This window comes from Psammomys obesus, unplaced genomic scaffold (assembly GCF_907164565.1).
Source record: "Psammomys obesus unplaced genomic scaffold, mPsaObe1.curated_primary_1811, whole genome shotgun sequence".
In the NCBI taxonomy this organism is placed as follows: domain Eukaryota; kingdom Metazoa; phylum Chordata; class Mammalia; order Rodentia; family Muridae; genus Psammomys; species Psammomys obesus.
In genome coordinates this window covers 15180157-15197325 of record NW_026596131.1, presented here as the reverse complement: position 1 = coordinate 15197325, position 17169 = coordinate 15180157, and the positions used below count along the sequence as shown (strand labels likewise).

Genomic DNA, 17169 nt, shown 5'->3' with positions numbered 1-17169 from the left:
CCATCCCTCCTTCCTCCCATCCCTCCTTCCTCCCATCCCTCCTTCCTTCCTCCCATCCCTCCTTCCTTCCATTCCTCCTTCCTTTCATCCCTCCTTCCTTCCATTCCTTCTTCCTTTCATCCCTCCTTCCTTCCTTTCTTTGAAAGCAGATCCCTCTATGTAGCAAACTCAACATCCTCCTGCCTCAACCACCTGAGTCAGGATCACGTGTGCACCGTTAAACCCAGCATAAGAGGTATCTTATTCTATCCTCGGTCTACTAAACCGCTCGAATTTTCAGTTCTCAAGTCGCCCACGAGCCAAGTCAGGAGCATCCTTCTCGGGGCCTGCTGGGGGCCATGCCGGATATTACCGCTGGAGGGCGCTCCCACATCACTCCTACTGGCCACCTGGCTCCAGGGGGAGGGCCCCTGTTGTGTGTACAGCGCCAGATTGATTTCCAGACTCATGCTCCACTTGTAAACGGAAAGCCCAGAGCGGGAGGCTGCAGACACGATTTAGGCTCAAGCTCCCCAGCCCGCTTGGTGGCAACTTCTTGTGCCAGGCTGTGTGGGTCCATTCACTAGGTCAGGGAGGCAGAAATATGGAAACAGCTTTGTGTACTAAAGCAAAGCACGCCTCTGCCTAAGCCGTGGGCCGCTTAGGTGCCCGGCTCCTCGTACAAATGGAGCCATATCCAGCACGGATGAAATAATGATGCCACTGCTTACCGGCTGAATGAGTGCAGGGCAGCCAAGGCCCTTTCTTGAACCCCGCGTGGTCTGTCACCAAGCCTTCAACATTGACCGCCAGGGCAGAGGTGGGGTCCCCAGTGAATCGGCTTCCGGGTTGCCCTCTCCCCCGCCCTTCCAGCCTCTGTGCACCTTCTTTGACATGTCCTTCCTGTAATGGCTTGGTCTGGTGGCCGTGGGGCCCTGCAGGGGCAGCTAGCCCCATCTCCAGGTATTTCCTGCACTCTTACCGCCCCTCATCCATCTCATGTTGGCTCTCAGAGCCTTCTGGCCTGGGCTCCTGATGGCCTCACATCCCTTCAAAGTGCTCTGCCCTCCCTGGGGGCCTCAGGGAGCACATTAACAGTTGCCTGACTTCAGAGAACAGGGATGGTTGGACTCTGAGGCGTAATGGTGAAAACCCCCTACCACGCAACAGAAGAAAGTCAGTTTGCTGGGTGCGGAGAGTGTTTGGGTGGCCAGCTGTGACCGAAGGTGACCATGGCAGTGAGCAGGGAGCTCTGTCTGACTCATAAAGTGCACCCCTCCCCCATCGGCACTAGTCCTGACCTTTGGAAAAAGGTGTTTGAGGCTGAGAGCAGCCTGGACATGGCAGCAGCTTAGCCAAGCTCCCAGGCACGGTCTGTCCCGGTCCGCTGGGTCATAGTGTCAACTACCTACGTTTTCTGTGTGGGTCTTGCCTGAAGTCTTCTGGGCCCCTGGTGGTGACCCAGGCCCTTCCTAGCTCTTCTATGCTGGGCTTCTCTTTTGCCCCTGCCACCTCCGCTACACATCTGGGAAGTCTCGGCTCCCGGGTTTTAGAGGCTGGAGTGACCTGGGAACTGCAGAGCTGCAAAGGGAGAAAAATGCTGAGAGGCCACTTGCCTGGGGACACCCACCGCTGGTCCCCACTTGAGTTTCTTCCCATGCCGACCACCCCAGCAACTGACACTCTCTTATCAGCACAAAACACCAGGGAAAGTGGTGTTTAAAACTCCGTGGGGTGGGGGTTGCCCCTCAGACTTTCACCTGTTCTCGACCACACACGGGAAAAAAACAGTCCACAGATGCAGCCTCTCGCACCCAGTCCTTAGGACACAGACAGTTGCCACTGGCCTGGGGCCGCCCAGGGGCCACAGTGTCAGGGAGGCCCAGCCCAGGTGCTGCTTGAGAGCTGCATCCGGAATGCCTCCAGGTTCTTACACTCCCAGGTGCAAGGGTGACCTTGGAAATGCCCCCATTTTGGCCAGCGACTCTCTCTAAGCCCACCCACGTGGTGGGGACACTGAGGCTTCCCGAGGCTGATCCCTCCCCTGCAGGCTGGGCAGCGACTGGTGTCTGTGTCCACAGCCTGTGGCGCTGTGGCCCTCTGCAGCAGACGCCTGCCGCCCCAGCTTTGCTGGGGAATGTGCTGAAGCAGTTCTAGACGGAAGATGGTGGGACCAGAGGTCAGAAGCCCCAGACTCGAGCCCTGAACCCCAGTTCAGCCTAGAGCTGGCCCCGAGGCTTCCGAGGCCACCATTTTCCACTCCAGACAGAGTCCACTACCACTGACTGAATGAAGAAAGACTGAGGGGCTGGAGAGATGGCTCAGCGGTTAAGAGCACTGTCTGCTCTTCCAAAGGTCTTGAGTTCAATTCCCAGCAACCACATGGTGGCTCACAACCATCTATAAGGTGAACTGATTCCCTCTTCTGGCAGGTGTAAATGCAGATAGAACACTCATATACATAAGATAAATAAATCTTAAAAAAAGAAAAAGACTGAGCGAGGGTTAGCACAAGCGGGCAGTCAGGGTGGGAGCTCTGTCTCCTGCCCACCGAGCCAGTGTGAGTTTGGGCTAGGTGAGTGAAGATTCTCGCTAGGCAGCTTCCCACGTGGCCTCTCTTAAGAGCGATCCAGAGCCCTTCCATCACAGAATGCTAGGTTTTTAGAGACATCCCAAGGTTGCTGCCAGGTTCTGTTCTTCGCCACAATTCCTAGGAGACAAGGAGAAAACGAGGGTAAGAAACCCGGGAACGGAGAATGAAAGGGCTCGTCCAAGGTCAGACCCTGAGAGGGCCGCGATGCACGCGGCTGCTCTAGCTCGCGTGTGCGAACAAGCGGGGGGTTCCGGGAGGCGCGCGGGTCCGGAGTGGGCGCGCAGGTGGCGGGGCCGGAGCGGGCGGCGGCGCGGGCGCCAAGAACAAAAGGGCGCCCCGCTCCCGCCCCGCCCGCCTTCCCTCGGCCAATCGGCGCGGTCCGAGCAGCAGCGGCCTCTGATTGGCTGCGCCCCGACCAATCGCGCGCCAAGGCCGACGGGCCCTGCGGCCCCACGTGGGGTCCCTTCTTGCTAGAGGGGCGGGGCGCGGAGCCGGGCCGGGCTGTGTGCGCCTCGGGGGACCTGACGGCGACCCGTGCCGCCCTGGGGAGCCCCTGCGGTCGCCAGTGGACCTTGTAGCCTTCGGTCCCACGGGGGCGTCGTCATGCTCCTTCAGCGCCTTGGGAGCAGAGCCTCCCGGCTGGGAGGTAGCAGGGCAGACGTGGGGCTGTTCCCCTGTTCCCCTGGGAGGTCACAGGGGAGGCCGAAGCTGCTGGGGGGAGGGAAGGAAGACGCGGTCCTGCTGGTTAGTGGCACAGACATCAATTCATTCTTGGAAGGAGTCCGGCTTTGACACCTCCTCTCATGCCCTGGGGACACAAAGAGAGGTGGCCTCTGTGCAGGCTTGGGGGCTAGCCTCCTCCTGGCCGCTTCCATTAGCCTCCCCTCCAAACTACTCCAAGTGGAACACACAAGAATGTTTTTGGATACGGGCAATTGACACGGTCTTACATTTTTATGGCACCCCCAGACGGGACATTTGAAGAGAGTTGAATAAATGGAAAATACATGAATTAAAGGGGAGATGTGTAGTTCCTTGGCCGGCGACGAAGGGGAGCTGCTACCCCGTTCTCCAGACCTGGAGGGCAGCTGCAGTGGAGGAGCCTCCACTCGGGAGGCGTGGCCTTGGAAGGGGGCTCTGCGGGCGCTGGGTCCTTTCCTCAGCCTTGCTAGTGCTTCCTGCCGCGGAATCCAGGCCCAGGCTGGAGCACAGGGCCACACTGCCCTCAGCTTCTGCTGCGGACAGAGGGGGGGGGGGGGGGGATGGCGGTGGGGGGTGTCTGTCAGGGTGGTGGGCCCAGCAGCAGGAGGGTCCTGCACCCACTCTCAAGCGTGAGTAGAAGTGTGTCAGGGAACCTGGGTTTTGTTTTGTTTGCAGTAGGCAGTTGCAGCGCGGGCGGGCCCTCTGCGTCCACCCAAGCATCCTTGGGCTGATGTTTTCCCTCCAGAAGACATCCTATATGTCACAAAGTGAGGCAGCAGCTGGAAGCCGCTGTTTAGGTATGCCCGCTGCCTTCCGAGGTGCGCCTGTCTGTCAGGGCTTTTACGTCTCTGCAGTGGTCTCAGGGCAATGGTGGAGACATCAGCTCTGTCTCGGGGGCTTGCATCCTGTTTACTGGTGTCCCTTCAAGGGCCTGCTTTGCCAGTCAGCACACAATGGAGTTTGCTTGGATGACTCTGAGGCAGGAAGCATCTATTCATTCATCAGGCCTTTTAGGAGAGGTCTTCCGGTACCAGAATGGGCTCAGCCCTGAGTGTCTGAGGAAAAAAAGGCACAGTCCAGGCTTGGGAAAGTTTATGGCTCCCTGTGTGGCCATGCTCCAGTCCAGATGAAGTGCCGGAGCCGCAGGGGGCTAGAAGGCTCTCACAGAGCGGGGCACAGGACAGGTGTGGGGCTGGAGGTGGCTTTGAAAGGCAGTTAGGATGTGGATGGGAGATGGTGGAGCAAGGATACCAGGTGTTCCAAAGATGTGGCATCTGGCAGATGTGGCTGTGGGCAGTGGGCCTCTGACACTCGGAAGTCAGGGACACCGCCAACACCCCCACGTCACATGGTGACAATGACAGGATTATTGGGTAGCTACTGTGTGCGGTCCAGTGTCTTGCAATTGGCAATTACAGGCTCGATGCACGCACATAAGCTGTCGGTGCGGGCGCTGGCTGCAGTCAAGGAGAAGGGCTTTGTGGCCTATGAGCCGAGTTGCCTGTTGTGGGGACCGTGGACGATTTCAAGCCAGGATAGCGCTCTTGCTCTTCTGTCGTGTGCAGCTGCTGGCCTGAAGTTCACAGGTCTGCCCAGAGTCCTCGGCTTGTCGCCTGCCCTAAGCAGCACCAGCAACGCACAGGACCACTCTGCTTGCCAACCTCAGTTCTGCTGTTAAAAACTGCTGTTTGTGGGCCTGGAAACAGTGGTGTTGGATCTGGATCCAGATGCTCTGAACCCTCAAGCAGCCAGAGAATGACACTTTGGCAGTGGCTTGGGAATCTTCTGATAGGAGCAGCTCTGGCCGTGGTGCTGGGGTACCAGTGGCCGGGACAGGTGGAGCAGCCTCCACAAACCAGGAAGCGCACACATCATCTCCTGAAGATGGGGAAGCCTGGGGGGTGGGGTTAGAGCCTGAGTCTCCAGAAGCCAAATGCTCTGAACAGGGAAGCAGAAAACACAGAGGCTGCCTGCTCTGTTGGTTATAGTGACAAGGCAGTTTCTGCAGACACACATGGCAATGTGACATCACACAGTTCCATGGTATGTATGTGTATGTATGTATACATGTATTTTGTGGTGCCCCAGGGCCTTGTATGTCCTAGGAGATTGCTCTACTGCTGAGCCACCCTGCAGCTCTGTCTCCTTTTTTTATCTTAAAAATTCAGAGTAAGCGCAGTGCTCCTAAGTGTATGAGGCAGAACTCGGGCCCTGCAGCGGCCCCTGGTGCCCAGCCCGCGCCACCCTGAGTGCGGAGCGCTTTTCCTCCTCCTTACTGCCTGGCCTTGCCTGGCCAGGAGTGTTTGTGTGGTTGTGGCTCTGCAGTGCTGGGCTTCTGGCCTCCACGTGGTGAGGCCGCAGTTTGATTGCCGGCTTCCGTGCACATCCACTGTCATTCAGGGCAACAGCTCCCCGGAGGAGGTTCTAGTGGCCCCATATCCTTTCAGGCATTTTGTATTTCCATACCTTCCTGTCAGTCATGAAGGGACTAGATGCCACTCCTTAGTCTTCCCGAAGCTTCAAAGGAGTCTCTTGGCCCTCCCTTTCTTCATGTCTGAAACCAGAGTTGAGGAGACCAGACTGGCTGGGTCTGGGGCTGCTGCAGGACGGCTTTGGTATCAGCAAGAAGGGGGCTGAGAGGAGGGCAGGGATGGGGATCGGGTGGGCAGAGCCCTGGCTCAGAAGCAGGTGGAGCCTGGGCGCGGAGGACCAAGTAGGGATGCCTGCTTGTGCCCAGACCCCTGAGTGCCGAGGACACTGCGGTGAACACCAGGCAGGAGCCCTATCATGCTGATGACAGTCCAGGGAAGGCGGCAGTCAAATAAACCCACAATAAATACAAAATTGCAGACTGTGATGAGCGCTCCATGCTGTTAGAAGGCCTGACCTGGCAGTGACATCAAACTGTAGGAGACTGTGGCCTCGGAGACTAGAGAGCTGCAGGAACTCTTAAGGGTATCCTAACAGGATGGGCTGGGGGACCTTGTTTTGGAGAAGTGCGGAGTGGAAGTCATGGATGAGAAAAGAGAGTCTAGTAATTGGAAAGTCATGAGATGGCATGTATGTGTGTCCACCATCAGAAACCCAGGTTCCCGTCTTATCATTCTATTTCCAAATGTGGCTTCCTTCTCATAATAAAGAAGATAGCTAATGCTCCAATTATTTCATCTATGTTCCAACTGGTAGGATGAGAGAAAAGGCACAGCTCTGTGTTTAAGGATGCTTCCTATTACCTGTTCACTACCTTGGCCAAAACTCAGTTTCACAGCTGTATGTAGCTGCAAGGGAGGCTGAGGGGTGTAGGGTCAGCTCTGAAGGAAAGGGCAGTAGTGGTGTTGGGCAGCTCCTGGCAGAAAGCTCATGCTGAAAACAGGAGACGGCCAGCAGTCATTGACTCTATAGCCACATGAAGGACTCAGCTGTGTCTTCGTTGAGGCCAAGGCCAGCTTTACTGCATGTTCACAGACGAGGGAACTAGCTCCCAGGGAGCTGATTAGCCTGCCCAATCCAGTTGGGGACACCTAAGGAGAGACAGGCTAAGAAAGCTCCAGAACTCTTTGTCTGTCTGTCTGTCTGATTATAAATATCAAAAGCTTCCTGAATTTGCTTGTCACCCTTTTTTACAGGAGCCATGCTAATCTTCTCTGTATCATTCCAACATTAGTTTATATGACAAGGCTTTCTCTTTCTCACACTCTCCTTCTCTTTGGGTTTCTTGAGAAGTAGTCACTACGCCCTTTCTTGTTGTTTGTTTTGAGGCAAGGCTCCACTATGTAGCCTTGGCTGGCCTGGAACTCACTATGTAGCCCAGGCTGGCCTGGAACTCAGAGAGATCCACCTGCCTCTGCCTCCTGAGTGCTGGGGTTAAAGGTCTGTGCCATCATGCTTGTCATCTTTGTCGTTTGTTTGCTTTCAAGAGAGAGTTTACTGCGCAGCCCTAGCTGTCCTGTAGCTCATCCTTTAGATCAGCCTGACTTCAGACTCATAGATATCCACCTGCCTCTGCCTCCCAAGCGCTGGGATTAAAGGCGTGCTCCACCACTGCTAGCTGAAGTAGAAATTTTGACTGCTGTTTTTCCGTAGCACTGGGGATTGAACCCAGAGCCTTGGATGTGGTAGGCAAGCATTCTGCCACCGCAGTCCTACGGACTGTCATCTTTTTAAGTGAGCGGCTAAGCAGCCGCACACTGGCATTTTTAATTTTTTTTTCTTTTACTTTCCCCTTCCCCCTCCTTTCCCCCCTTTTTCTCTTTCCTGTCCCCTCCCTCCCCCTCCTTCTTTTTTGAGACAGGGTCTGACAGTAGCCTTGACTTGGAACTTGCTTTGTAAATCAGGCTGTTATAACTTATGGAGATCTATCTAGCTGCCTCTGCTTCTCAGGTGCTGGGGTTAAAGGTGAGCACCACCATCCCTGGACTGAGCCAGCCTTTGCCACAGTTATGATGGTTGCTACTCCCAGCCACTGGCCCAAGGGGAGGAGCGGTCCATTCTCCTCTGGTACTGGGATCTCACAGGGAGAGACCCAGGCCTTTCTGAGGGGTTGGGAATAAAAGCAGGATGCTCTGTTTAATTTTTAAAATTTATTTGCCTTTATTTTTTGTGCATTGGTGCTTTGTGTCTATGTGAGAGTGTCAGATCTTGCAGTTCTAGACAGTTGTGAGCTGTCATGTGGGTGCTGGGATTTGAACCTGGGCACTCTGGAAGTAGTCAGTGCCCTGAACCACTAAGCTGTCTCTCCAGCCCTGCCTGCTCCATTTAATTTGAAGCTGATTCAGGATATGAAAGAAAATGCGTGTGGCTCCAGCCCAAAGACCACAAGTCAAGGTGCCCTCCTTTCTTGAGGTGCCTCCATTCTGAGTTTTCTGTTCTTTCTAGTCAGAGCTGCAGATGGGGGTGGGGAGAAGGCATGTCCTGGTTGGTCAGGCCAGTCCTTATCCCCCAATCAGCTTTTGTAGCCCAGTCAGAGCTGCAGCGGTCCCTCATTATCACAGAGGACTGTGCTGAGGTTCCCTGTCCACATGGAGGTCAGTTAGCCAGCCACACCCTTCTCCCATCTCCCCGGGGGCCGAGCCACCCAGGGTCACATTGTAGGCCCCATGCCACAGGTGGCAAGGCTCTGATACAAGACAGCAGGCTAGGCCCTGGACACTGGTGTGACCAGAAAAACCTCAACTCCCCCTCTGCTCCTGCCTCTGGCCTGCCCAGGCCAGCAGGGCGCTGGGTACCTGGTCAGAGTGAAGAGGGGATGTTCACAGCTCAGCTCCCTGTGGCACTGTTCTCAGCTGAATGCTGTGGCTGTGGGGCCAAATGGGTGGGACAGAGAGACCAGTCTATGCGGCCCAGAGCAGCGTCCATGAGGGCAAAACCAAGCTATCGTCTGCACCACGAGGGACAGGCTCACAGAAGCCAGGCATGGGTGGGCTGTTGGGCGCCACAGCTGGAATGGGAACTGTCAAGATTTTGCTTTGCTTTTTTTTTTTTTTTTTTTTCTTTTTGAGACAGGGTCTCTTGTAGACCAAAGTAGCCTCAAACTCTCTGAGCAGCCGAGTGTGAGTCTTGAACTCTGACCCTGGTCCTGGGATTACAGGCATGGACCATGACACTGTGTTTTTGTCATTTGCCAGTGGGAATCCCGGCCAGCTGTGGACAGTAGAGTGGGGTCCTCTCTGTCCACAGGCCCCTCGAGCAAGCCTCGGGCTGTCTGCAGAGGTTGTGTGCCCTCTTGGCTGTCTGGTGTGTATGTGGTGAGCATGGCTAGGCACAGGCCAATTTGTCTCCCGCCCTCCGTGCCACTTTCTGTAGCCTTAGACACTGACACAATTGCTCCATGCTTTTGCTTGCTTGCTTTTAAAAAATTATTTATTTTTATTTTCTGTCCATTGGTGTTCTGCCTGCATGTATGTCTGTGTGAGGGTGTCAGATCACCTGGAACTGGAAGTACAAACAGTTCTGAGCTGCCATGTGGGTGCTGGGAATTGAACCCCAGTTCTTTGGAAGAACAGCCACTGCTCTTAACCACTGAGCCATCTCTCCAGCCTGCTTGCTTGTTTTTTAAGACAGGGTTTCTCTGTGTAGCCCTGGCTGTCCTGGAACTCACTCTGTAGACCAGGCTGGCCTTAAACTCACAGAGATTCACCTGTCTCTGCTCCCCGAGTTTCCCGAGTGGGGTTAAAGGCATGCACCTGGCTTGCTCCATGCTTTTTATCAACACTTGGAGTGTTTCTCTCTCTCCTCTCTCTCTGCAGGGAAGTACTCTATGGCTCTGTTGTCTACTTCAGGCTGGGCTGGCACCCTACAAGGAGCGGTTCGCAAAGCTGGGCTGCGGCCCTTTCGGCCAGCAGGTTCCCAGGAACTGTGAACTTGAGGTGAGGGACCTCATGCACCACCTCTTTGGTGGGCATCCTTTCTGCGTCACGCAGCACAGCCGCATCTGTTCTGTCAGGAGGCCGGGCATACCCAGTTTGAATTGCTAGAGTCACAGTTGCTAGACTTAGCCAATAAAATATAAAATGTTAGGTTAAATTCAAACTTCAGATAGTCATTTTTAGTATAAGTATATTCCCAATATTTCATGCAACACTTATGTTAATATTTGCTCCTTCTCTGATTTCAAATTAAATTCAAGCTGGCCGTGGTGTTACACGCCTGTAATCCCAGCACTCAGGGAGGCTGGGGCAGGCGGATCTCTGTGAGTTCGAGGCCAGCCTGGTCTAAAAAGAGACTCTAGGACATCCAAGGCTACACAAAGAAATTCTGTCTCGAAACACACACACACACAAACCCAAAGTGCAGAAATATAGCAGAGTCTACTCACTGTCAGCATCCAAGTGTCCTGAGGGCAACTACAGAGTTTATGGTATCCCTTGGGACCCTTCCAAGAAGCGCTTATATGTCCCGTGTTCTCCAGGAGAATGCCCTGATTGGCTAATACTGGGTCAGGTGCCGACCCCGGAGCCAATCACCAAGGCTGGGGGAGGCCCGCCCTGAGTCACGTGACAATGGAGGCACCCGCAGTCTGTGGAACCAAATGAGCAGAGGGAAGCCCTTCCAGGAGTGGAGACACTGGGCACTGAGGCTATGGTCTTTTGATGGCGTCCAGGTACTCGTTTCTTGCATCCTATGTGCTAGAAACTTGACAGACCCCGCAGAGGGCCCCTACGGCCTCAAACAGTGTACCGCTTTAACCCTAGGCCGCCAAGCGCCCTGCCCTCTTCCAGTCAGGGTCTCTTCCACACTCACCTCCAGCCCTCTGCATTGCAGGCACCTCCAAATGGGAGACGTTTCAGGGGTTTGGGGTGCCCTGGGCCTACGTGGTCCACGTAGGTTCAGAGAGGAGGACCTGGGGGAATGAAATTACCCCGCAGTATGTCTCCTCACGCCCGCTCACCGCAGCCCTGAGCCTGTTCTAAGTGGAAACACATTTCCTGACGAGCGGCGAGATCATAAACTTCTTTGGAGGCTCCCAAATAAAAATGGCTGTTTTAACTTTCCCTCCTCAGGAAAGCCAATTGTGAGGAGGCCTCTAGACCCTCCCACAGCTGGGAGGCCTCAGGTGGGCTCCAGATTAGCCTAGGGAGGACAGAGAGATGAAGCAAGGTGTGTTAGGTATAGGTCGGCGTCACAGCCCACACGTGGAGGAGCCGTGTCCTTGGAGGCCCTCCTGACGGCCATCAGCACAGGCCTTTTCTGGCGTGGGTGGCTAGTCCTGAGATCCTGGACCAGGCTGGAGGTGCAAGCCACGTCTGGCCGCCCCCAGGGGCTGAGGGAGACAGGACTGAGCAAAAGGTGGTGGTCTGGCAGGCCTGGCTCTTGATCTCTCATTTTTGCATTCTGAAGATGTGGAAACACGCTGCAGACTACAGCTGGGACAAGATAGGCGGCCAGAGACTCAGCAGAGCAGAGAGGACCATGGTGCCCACAGAGCCGTGCTCCGCATTCTGCGCCTGCGCCCTGCTCTGGACGGCAGCTGCTTTCTGTGCTGCTGGGCTTTCCAGCTCCTCCAGCTTCGGGGAGGCCCTCCCCCAGGCCCTCAGGACTCCAGAGGGTTGTATGGAGGTCAAGCGTGTCTAGACTGCAGAAATCACAGAGAACTCTCCTTTAACATTGCCCCAAAGATGGCGTGATAGGGTGGAGGCGGGAATTCCTCCATCTGCACGGGCTGGGTGCTCTCGGGATTCCTTTGGGTGGGGATGGGGGCCAGAGGCTCTGCAGAGCGGGTGAAGTCTGCAGAGAGCGCCATTCGGAGCGGCTTCAGGGCAGAGCCCCTCCCCCACAGCTCTGTCTATCTCAGGATGGCTTTCAGCGCCTGCATTCACCTCTCTCCTAGGGAGGGCGTGTGTAGGGTCCTCAGAGGTGTCTGCTGGGCCACCGCACCCCTCCATTTCTTGAGAGGTGTGGTCCTCAGCTAAGTCTGGGGGATATGCTTCCTGAGATTAGGCTTCTGGGACAAAGGGGGTACCCAGCGTGAGCGACCCAGCTGGGACCCTCCGCACTCCTGGGCACCTCTCCCTGTTCAGTCAGCAGCCCTCCTGCTCTGCATGCCTCTGCATCTCTTTGCCTCAGCCTGCCCAGCTGTGGGGCCCTCCATGCTCCTGCCAAGTTTTTCTGTGGGGTCCCCCACAAGTGTGGAGAGAGAGGCCCGTCTCATTTAGCGCAGCTGTCTGCACAGGGGATGAGTGAATGCAGGGCCCCGCATGCCCCACAGAGGGGTGCTCCAGAGGGGCCCAACCAGTACAAGGCCACACCCCAAGAGAACCCACTGCCACCTGGGCCCCCCTCTCCGACAGCAGGTGGAAACCCACTTTCCCTGTGTCCAGTTGTCCAACCGAGGCCTTGTTATGTCCTCATGGAGGTGCTGAGTCTTTACCATGGGGACCCTGGTAGGGTCTGGGCTAGCCCTGCCCATGTGCTGGTTCCCACAACCCTCACCCCAGCAGGCTGGGGACACCACTGAGAAAAGCTTAGGTGACATCAGACAACAGACACTGCAGGCCCTGCCCACCTCTCCCCAGAGCAGGCTGGAGGGCTGGGTCATGGCCGCATGGTCCAGTCACCTACAGTCTGATGGTAAGGAGACAGGGGGGCTGGGTGTATCCGGGAGGGCTCATCACTGCTTTGTGCCTTTTGAGGGGGTGGCCTGTGGAGATGCAAAGAGTGTGTGGAGCCCCGGAGTGACGCAGAAAGCACAAGGCTGGGTCTCTGCTGCAGACGGGCTCCGTGGGGGATCATCCCCGAAGGCCTGGCACAGGCTTGGCTGCAGGATGGCAGTGGTCAAGGCAGGGAGCCACACTGGCGAGCCAAAGCAGCCCCTCCTCACCCATGCCTGCCCCTGGACGCTCAGGCAGGGGCGTGGCCCCGGGGTCTTTGAGCACCTCTCAAAGTTGAGTTCTGCTGAGGGCCCTCCAGGCCTGGCCTAAGTCATTTCAATGCCCCCCGCCCCCAGCAACCTTGCTAGGGCTGGGGCCCAGCAATTAAAGCCCCCTCGTCTCCAATCGGTTTGTAGTATTAAAAACGAATTGCGATCAGCCGGGTTGTCATTTCTACCTGATAAAACATCACTTTTATTGATCTCACTCACCCAGTGCCATCATTTATCTTGCTTCAGCATTTCACATAATGGCTCGTTTGTCTTGATCAAAGTGTAGTCTTGCATGTTTAACCCCTGGGGCTCCACTGCCTGTGTCCTCTCCATGTCCGCCCTGCCCTTGGACTGGGCCCTGCTCCAAAGGGCAGTACGTTCTGGAAGGCCAGAACCATGGCGTCTGAGGCATGATTGTAGGAGGGAGGTGTGGAGATAAGCGGCCAGATGGGGATGTATTCCCCAGAGACTGTCCTGCCCGTGTCCCTGGGAGCTCCATGGAGAGGTACCAACATTGGGGTGACTCAGGTACGGGGTGTTCAGTATTGGCCTGCCTGTCCCTGCTTGCTCCACTTGTCAAGTACCTAGGCACCCCTAGTCCTGTCTGTGCTGTTCCACACAGGACCTTCATCACGATGCGGTCTCTCCTGCGGTCTGGGCCAGGCTGGCCCCTTTAACCAAGGCCACCAAGGGAGCCATCAGGTCACTGCACGCCCCCTCCTGCCAAGGGCCTGGTCCTTCAGCCTCTGCCAGCCTCCAGGCCCAGTCCCCTCCCCCACCTTTTAGCCACCCTCTTCCCTCTACTTGCCCTGTCTTACCTGGGCCTCCCTTCTCCAGGAAGCTGCCTAGATCAACTCAGGGACAATCAGAGCCACTCAGGCACCCCCATTAATTAGAGTGCTCTGTGCAAGTCACAGCACCGTTCTGGGCCAGAGCTGGCGTGGGCCACTTGTGCTGTGAGGGCGCCATCTTGGCCACCTGGTCCCGGAGCAGTTGCCGGGCAGCTGTTTCCAGCCGCTCCTGCCTGCCCGTCTGGGGTTTTGGAGCCACAGTGTCTTGGAGCTGGCTGCTCAGCTGTTCCCTGCCAGGCTTACCACTCAGCTCCTCTGGCTACAGTGGGATTGGCTGGATCAAGGAGAAGCCCAATGCTTGCTGGCAGGGGTTCTTGCCAGGCTTCAGACTCCCACCAGGCTCTGGCCCCACCTAACTTCTTCCATCAGAGCCTCCTTGTATGACCTCCTGAGCAAAGCAACCTTTTTGTGTACTTGTGTGTGTGTGCCTGTGTGTCTGGGCTAAAACTTAGGACCTTGCACATGCACTGAGCTACCTTCCCAGCAAAGCAGGCTCAAGCGGGCAGAGGACACTCAGCATGTCTGTCTCAGGGGTTCCAGAAGCCATGCAGAGGCCCAGCCTCCCTCGGGGCCCGCTGTTTCCAGTCTAGAGTTTGCCAGGCAAAGAACTCAGGTTCGTGAATTTGGGTGTCTCAAGTCCTCAGAAGGTCTCTGAGCATCTCAGGGCAGGGCACCGGCACCAGACTCCAACCTTCACTTTGTTTTAGGCCCCAGGTGGGCACTAGGCATCGCCCACTGGGCAGCTAGGAATGGCAGAACACCCTTTTCAAAGGTCATGATCCCAGATAACCCCAGGACTGAGTGTGCAGGCCCCACACAGCTGACTGACTCATCTGCCAGCGCCCTGCACACCTGACCTAACGGCCCTTGCCTATCAGCTCTTGGTAGGACTGGAATGGGCTGAAGGAAGAATCTGGTGGCAGTCCTTGTAGCAGGTACCTACCTGCTGGACCCCACAGGCACATTAGCCTGCTTCCACGAGAGAGGAACTCCCTCAGCACAGTAGTTCTGTGGTGGGCAGGAGGATGACACTGGAGAGGAAGACTTAGCAGTCGGCAGGGCTAGGGCATTTGCATAGCCAGACTCCTTACATATGGAGCGGAGGTAAGGAGCCAGGCCTGCCCCAGAGCCAGCCCTCCCAGTACATGCCTGCCCCACTGGGGGTCCCGCCTCAGGGGTCAGCAGTCTCTTGACTGCAGCCTTCTGATCAGGCGACAGATACAAGGCTCTCTCTCCCGCTCCCTCTTTAGTCCTGAAGCTTGACGGACTTCTAATCAGTCCTCTGCTTAACAAGAACATCTTACCCCCATGCCAAGAGAAAGGGCCTCACTGTGATCCTGGCTGGCCGGGAGCTCGCTATGAGGACCAAGCTGGTTTCAAACTCACAGAGGCTCACCTGCCTCTGCCCCTGAGCGCTGAGGTTGAAATGTGCTCCAGTGTGTCCATCAGGACCATGACTGTTACTTATTGTTCTTGGCACAGCTGTCTGGCAGAGATGCTTCTGTTGAACAAATCCATTGGGACCCTGCTGAGGCAGAGTTCCCTTGTGGAGCAGCGCTTGGAGCTGCCCTTCCTTCTAGCCCTGTGCTTTGTGGCCTCCACCATGGCTGTATAAACCAGTTCAGGCTAGACAGGTGACCAAGCCATCAGTCATTCATTCCTGACTAAGAAGACGGGATCAAGAAGGGCCCATGACTGGGGCAGGGACTCGAAGCCTAAGGCCACCCAAACCCATCTGGTCACTCAGTCTCCTCTCAGCCCAGACAGGAATGACCACGTGACACACACGTCAGAGACAGGTACAGTCACAATCGGGACTACTGCGAACCTGTACAATAGTTCATATATTTATTCTTAAGCAAGTTATCAATAAAAAATTTAATACTAAAATGCCTTTACATAGAGTTTGCTGTTCATAAAACCTTCGTGGTTTTTTTTTTTTTTTTTTGTATTTAGTGTTTACATTGAAAAAAAAAATTCAACCAGCCTCTTAGTTTACACATTTACAAGAATCTGCTTTTACCACGGTTAGCCGCAGCTGGGGGGAGGGGCCGCGCCATTTGCGTGTATACACAGAAAGAAGGAAAACGGGGGATAAAGATGAAGACAGGTAAATAGGACAGCTCAGCAGAGGGAGAGAGAAACATCCAGAAGGCAGCCCACAGAGCAGCCTTACTTCTGGCACCAGCTTCCCAGCAGCCTTCCTAGTGCCAGCCCTGGCCCTTCACCTAGCATCTTCCTGCTTCCCTAGCTGTGAGCAGGACCTTGGTGGCCATCTCCTCCAGCGACTACCAGGAATGAAATATTGCACTCGTGAAGAACAGAAAGCCTCAGGGTGGTGGGACAGCCAGGAATGGGTACCCTTGTTTATCCTGTAGGCCACCACGAGTGGCCCTTTGAGCAACTAGTGAGAGAGAGTCCCTGGGACCAGGACAGACTCCTGGCGGGCCTGAGCAAAAGAAGAGACGCTGAGGGGTCCCAGTTAGGGTTGGATGCCCATCAATACTCCTTACTTCCTGGAAAGCCTTGGCCTGGTGAGGCACTGGGGAGCATGTGTACCACAAGGTATTTCTGAGGACAAAGGCCTTTGTCCATGGGACTGGCCTGCTCTCTCTAACACGGGAAAAGTGAGGGCTGCTGAGCTCTCCTGGCACATGGGGCCAGGATGTGGGTACAAGAGAACAGAAGGGACCCTTGCTGTATACTCCATGCATGAGCCTGCCATGCCATCTGCTATAAAAAAGGTCCAGAAACTGTTTGGGGGTGGGGTGGGCAGAGGAGCCCCAGGACCAGGTTCTAGATTGAAAGAAGCGGAGCCGGAGGGGCCTCTCCCCCTCAGGTGAGCAGCACCTGCCTCCTACTGTTGATTCTAGCGCCTCTGGCTCCGCCTTACCACCATCCACACTTGAGGTCAGCAGAGGAGGTGCGGTCCCAGGGAAAGTGTCTGGTGGGGAGAGGGGCGGCTTGTGGTGAGGGGGTGCGCATGCAGGACTGTGGACCAGCCCCAGGCGGGCCCCAAATGCTGGCCCAGATAGCGACCTGGCCAGCTGCACCATTGGGGAAGCCCTGCTGCTCCTGAGGGGCCGTTGTCACCCTGGAGGATAAGGGACCGGTGGGGACACAAGGGACGGGGGCCGACTACACCCTGCTTGAGTGAGGTCAGGCTTCTCTCCCTGCAACAAACTGGCCACGGAAACGGAAACCAGAAATAGCTTGGAATACTCAGGAAAGAAAATCTAAACATCCATTTTTCTCATTGATACTTCAAAATATTTGTTCGTTTGTTTTGTTTTAAACAGAGGTAAGATACATATGGCTGCTGCTGTATCCCGGGCTGGGGGTGGGGCAGGCCGGTCCTGGCTTGCAGGCCTCTTGCAGCTGGGACTCCTGTCCTTCCAGGGGACACCATCACTGACCCCACCCCAGGGCTTTTATGTATGGGACGTACTGGAAGGAAATAAACCGGATGTAATTTCCTTCACACAGTTGGCCCCCAAGGGACTGAGGATATGACTGGGCCTCATGTGACCATCCCATGGCCTTTGGCCTCGCCCCCATTCCAGCAGCCTCTGCAGTCACAGGTGCCCCTGTTGGAATTCAACTAGGCTGAGAACAGTGCATTTCCAAAGAAAACCCCAGGACAAAACCCCTGCACACACGCGCGCGCGCGCGCGCACACACACACA

General features: G+C 55.7%; 1 protein-coding gene and 1 non-coding gene across 2 annotated transcripts in view; both read right to left on the bottom strand.

The window, feature by feature from the left end:
* Positions 1-6853: 6853 nt before the first annotated feature.
* LOC129665818 (U6 spliceosomal RNA) lies at positions 6854-6959 on the bottom strand. The gene has a single exon (XR_008718429.1). It is a non-coding gene; the product is annotated as a U6 spliceosomal RNA (small nuclear RNA).
* An 8357-nt stretch (positions 6960-15316) lies between these two features.
* Bahcc1 (BAH domain and coiled-coil containing 1) overlaps positions 15317-17169 on the bottom strand; it is a 32343-nt gene continuing 30490 nt past the window's right edge. Inside the window, exon 27 of the mRNA XM_055592202.1 lies at positions 15317-16427. The gene's annotated coding sequence lies outside the window, so the exon portion shown is untranslated. The remainder of the gene's footprint in view (positions 16428-17169) is intronic.